General features: G+C 35.9%; 1 long non-coding RNA gene across 1 annotated transcript; it reads left to right on the top strand.

The window, feature by feature from the left end:
- The first annotated feature begins 4,216 nt into the window (after positions 1 to 4,216).
- Positions 4,217 to 5,564, top strand: LOC122136887. Its single transcript, XR_006154377.1, has 2 exons — positions 4,217 to 4,441; positions 5,112 to 5,564. It is a non-coding gene; the product is annotated as an uncharacterized LOC122136887 (long non-coding RNA).

Here is a 5,564-nt window from a genome sequence, read left to right as displayed (position 1 = left end):
CTCTCTTAGCATTGTTTGAGCTCAAGACGCTAGTCACCGCCACTGTGCAGCAGTCTTTAGAAATCAGTGCAGCGCAGTACAAGTCAAACTATGGTATGTTGACAATGTTGTGGCTCAACAATGATTTTATGTTATGGACATTTTAAGACTAATAATAAAATATGTTCGTGGATACAGCCCTTTTTTGAAGTTGACTTTATTTGGTATCAGAACTAATATGGTGGTAATTAGCCTAGCCTATTTCGTAATGTCATTAAAGCCTTTAAATTGGCAATCATTTTTTGATAATTAAAATCTGGCAAACAATTTGGCTCTAAATGGCTAAGATCTATAAATGGGTAAGCATGGTGGGTGTCCAGTAAGCGACCAACTATGGCAGCGATCCAACATGTCCTTGTTATGAATCAAAGACGGCGCCGGCCGCGGAGCCGTTTAGTCCATGTAAATTTTTTTATTCGACAAAACTTAAGCCCTTTTGACATTTTTCCTGATGTCCTGCCAGGACCTTGGTGTGCCTGATCCGGAGGCAGCCATCTTCCTTGCTATGTCGCTCCATAGCTCCTTTTTGTTGCTGTTGCACAAGTTATTCCAAAAGCTGGAAAACAGTGTCACCTTGTGCAAGCTCACCTCGTCCAGCTAAACTTCAAGTTCCTCTGACGAGAAGCTTGGTGCCCCTTTTTTTTTACGTTGCTTCCCCACCATATTCTGTATCTAACTCTCTCTCTGTTCATTGTAGATAGGTTGCTTTTTATTGAAAACATTAACCAATGGCAATCAATACCGCATTAAACAGAAGTAACCTCAGCTGCCAAATGATCAATTCTGATTGTAAAGTACCTTACCATTAATATAAAAGTGTATTACATATTTTTTAGAAGTCGTTAAACCCATGTCAAGAAGCGGCACAAGTGACACAACGGGATAAGGAGGGTCACAACATATCGTGTGAACATAGGCCTATTACTGACAATTTGATAATTAATAGTCTATATTTTACGGATAACTTAAACTGTTAAAATAAATGTTACTGGAATAATTTGAGGAATGTTTCGTTTGCATAGAACGTGTTGTCGTTCTTTACGCCGTTATGCACCTTGTGAAGTGAAAAATCGATTCCTGAGCAATCGATGCCAACTAATTCAGCACCTTCACTTGGGACAGCGCCTTTGTAACGTCGAACGTAATAGGCAGCGTGTTAAGAAGCTTCCTAAGGGACACTTCGGGGAACACACTTAGGAACATAAACAACTTTGGTAAGATATATCTTTCGAGTCTTCTTAGCGCGCTAAGAGTGAGCGTTATCGGGGAACCGGGCCCTGATTATCCAAAAGAATAATTATAGTAATTAAAGCTAAAGTAGTCTTAATGTGCCGATCGACGGTTGTCCCAACGATATAAAGTTGATTCGACGGTAGACATTTGTGAGAGATTCAGCCTCGGAAATCTTCAATAGTTCTTTAACGATTTAGCACAATGACAAGAAACATGCTGTGTTCTAATTGTAGAAGAGAACACACAATGTGTTTTATTTGTTTTAATCTGCCATAATGTAACCGATAGAGCTTATAATGTAAAAGTGCAGGATAGGGACCGTCTGCAAAGTGCAAAACGAAGAGCAAGAGGCACAATTATTCCATTTAAAAGCTTCACTTGTGAAATGTATACAAAATTATTATCAAATATACGTGTGTCTTATTACTGGATCATAAAAGAACATTTAGACGTTGGTTTTATTCACAGAACTATAGCACAACAAAAGTTATTGAAATGGAACAATTGAGAAAAAACTTGCAAAGCATTACAAAGCTTGTGCAGTTTACCGCCCCCTAGAGGAAGATTTTGAGCACTTGTTTTGACCAAGTTTGACATTCAGAAGTTTAAATAAATGAATTTAGAATGCACACAGCTTGATATGTAAACTTAAATGGGTGTGTCTTGTTACTTGTTCAAAGAACAATATTTACATCCGTCTTTTACTATCATATGTAAGTCAGGATGAACGTTATAGAATTGAATTTGAATCTATGAACTCATTCATTTTCAAAACATACAGTATTCCATCTCAACTTCAAAGGTTGTGTCTTGTTACTGGTTCATAAATGAACATTTAAATGTTGGTTTTATTCACAAAACTATAAGGCAGCACATGGTATTGAAATGTCAACAAATACATCAATCAACGTAAAGTAAATATGCTCTTATGTCTTAACTTCAAAAGGTGTGTCTTGTTACTGGTTTCTAGAACAACATTTTGATGGTGCTTTTAGCCACAAAACTATAATAGAACACATACTTTTGAAAATTAAACAAATAATGGATTAGTTTAAAAATAAATAAAATTTTCTATCTCAGCTTCAAAGGCTGTGTCTTGTTATAGATTTCTTAAAGAACATTTTCTAGTAGCTTTTATTTTCAAAAGCTATGCAGAAGTCACAATACTGACGTTCAAGAATAGATTGCAAAGCCTTCCAAAGAGTCACCAGTATTACTGCCCATAGAGGAAGATACTGCAGTTATTTTGACTAAGTTTTAATTTTAAACCTTCAATAAATTCATTTAAAATGCATACAGTTTTCTATCTCAACTTCAAAAGGTGTGTCTTGTTACCTGGGCCTAAAAGAGCATTTCCGTGCAGGTTTTACTCTCATTAGTAATTCAGCATACATGCTATTGAATTAAATTCAAAACTGTTAATAAATTAATTTAAAATGCATGCCGTTTTATTTCTCAAATCCGAAGTGTGTGTGTTGTTATTGGTTCCTAGAAGAACATTTTGATGGTGGTTTTAGCCACAGAACTATAGAACACATACTATTGAAAATGAAACCAATACATGATTTAGTTTAAAATGAATACAATCTTATATCTCAGCTACAAAGGCTGTGTCCTGTTACAGATTTAATAAAGGATATTTTGCAGTAGTTTTCATTGTCAAAATCGATGCCGAAGTCATGCTATTGACATTCAAAAATCGCTTGCGCAGCCTTCCAAATCTCCAGTGTTACTGCCCCCTAGAGGAATGTGCTGCAGTTGTTCTGAACGAGTATGACATTCAAAGTTATAAATTATTTTAAAATCAATAAAGTCTTCTATTTCAACTTCAAAAGGTGTGTCTTGTTTCTGATTTCTAAATGAACATTTAAATTAACATTTAAATAAATGAACAATAAATTAAATAAAAAATATTAATCGTTTTATCATTTTCATGTACTTTGTAGACGGTCCCTAGGTGGCCACTGCTAGAGTCTTTATGTGTTGCAGTCTGTTTTTATACAGTCTATGGTTGCAACAAATCGAGGAGGATTAAAACAAATAAACTACGATGTGTGTTCAGTGCTTTTCATATAAGCCTTTTTTTTATACAATTATACTCATCCACTAAGAATTTATTGATTTTATTTTTTGACTGAATATCTGTCTAATATCCAACGCCAAACGTCGAACCAACTTTATATCGGTGGTTTTCCCCTGTTGGTTCACAGTTTAGCTATAATGCTTATATTTAAATCTGTATTTCTTTTGGTTCACAGTTAAGTTGAGTTCAGCAAGTGTGTTTGCATGTTCATTTTAGCTGTAACGTTAGCATATCATTACCCTTATCTTCAGTATTTTAACATCAGCATGTGTGCATCAATTAGCTTTTTGTTAAAGATAAGTTAGCTTGTCTTTTTGATATATTATCGAGTCTAGTGTTATAAATAATAACTTCAACTGAGTTGTTGAGCTTAAAGGGTTATGTGTACATGCTAAAAGTTAATGCTGAAAGTTTCAGTTAGTCTTGAAATGTAACACTTTTTTCTCTGTTTTAGGTGTTCAGGGAGTTCTAATTAAAGTTACAGGATTGTAGGCAAGAATCTCAAGCATGAAACCATTGACCAACATAGTCTTAGTCTAACTGAGATATTTCAGTCTAGGAGAGAGAAAGTTGGGCAGCTGTTGACAGCTTTCACAACAAATCATGGTTGGTCCATATCCGTTATAGACTTGCATTGCATAGTTTTTAGAAAAAAACATGAAGTGAAGTGACGTTACATACAGCCAAGTATGGTGAATACTCAGAATTGGTGCTCTGCATTTAACCCATCCAAAGTGCACACACACAGCAGTGAACACACACACACCGTGATCACACACCCGGAGCAGTGGGTAGCCATTTATGCTGCAGTGCCCTGGGAGCAGTTGGGGGTTCAGTGCCTTGCTTAAGGGCACCTTAGTCGTGGTATTGCCGACCCGAGAGTCGAACTCAAACTCTCTAACCATTAGGCCACAACTGTGCTTGATTGGTTCTGCTTTCTTGCGATAATTTCTTTAATTTTATTCATCAGTGATTCATTTTACTCCCTAACAGACTAAAGAGCCAACTGATACTGGGTCTCTGGTGCTCAGAGGACTTTCTGTCATCCATGGCCACAAACTTACAGATTTCTACAAAGTATGCTTTGTAAGCAACCTCTGTTTTCTCTCAGAATATCTAAAAGAACATTAAAACATAACCATTTCACCATTAATTGATAGTTCTTGTGTTTTGTAAAACCTCTGAGAATAAAGCCTAAACCATTAACTTATTACAATAGCTCTTTTAACCTCTTTGGGTGATCTGTTTGCTTAAAGGGTTAGTTCATCCAACATTTGCTCACCCTCATGTCGTTACAAACCCTTTGGACTCAAGTTTTTAAGAGTTAATTTTTGAAATACAATTTTAAGTATAGTTCACCCAAAAAGACCTCAGTGTATGGTCAGGAGTATCCACAGGTATTAATTTTGTTTTGCCTGTGCATGTTTTTTTTAACTATCAAAAATTGTTTCCATTGACTGTTTTATATCAATCACCAAGGACCACAGTTTCAGCTAATAATCTTTTAAAGTTCTACTGAAGAAAAACTCAGCTACACTTTGGATGGCCTGAAGATGTGTAAATTACCAGCAGATTTTCATTTTTGTGTAAACTGTTTTTAATGGAACATCATAAGTTTCTGTTCCTACATTTAAAGTCCAAGTTACCAAAATTTAAATCACTGTGAAGACAGAACTCCAGCAGTCGTAACAAATTGCTTAACATTATTGATGATTATGTAATGAAAAATTTCATGATTGCGCTCTTATGTTGTTAGGATTCTGTTGACATTGGAATCCTCCTCATTGAGCAAGAAAGCTCTCATCTTCTCTCCATCTCAATCCAGCCTCATTGAAGATCATCATTGAAGGAGAAGTTGTGACTGACAATATTGACGACTTGCCAAAAGCTATGTGCATTCTGTATGGACTTGCATACACACTGCATCTCACTTGCCCCACTTACCACCGCTCGTCTCCTCACTTGCTCTCCCTTCGTAGACCTCGCTGAACCACGCCTCCCCCGCCACATGCATATCCAGGCATTCACAAGGGATATAGTATATGTTGTTGAATACTGTGTGTTCATGTTTTTTCTATAAACTAGATACAATTGTTAGTAAGCGCTTTCAAAGCTTATTTTTACTTGTCCTGTGGCTGACAAGTTTAATGCATTGTCATGTTACCATTTCTTTGGTAAACAATAAAAAAAAAACATTTGTGCATTGAAA

Source organism: Cyprinus carpio, chromosome B3 (assembly GCF_018340385.1).
Source record: "Cyprinus carpio isolate SPL01 chromosome B3, ASM1834038v1, whole genome shotgun sequence".
In the NCBI taxonomy this organism is placed as follows: domain Eukaryota; kingdom Metazoa; phylum Chordata; class Actinopteri; order Cypriniformes; family Cyprinidae; genus Cyprinus; species Cyprinus carpio.
The sequence above is the reverse complement of the archived record's forward strand: the minus strand, read 5'-3'. Positions and strand labels throughout refer to the sequence as shown.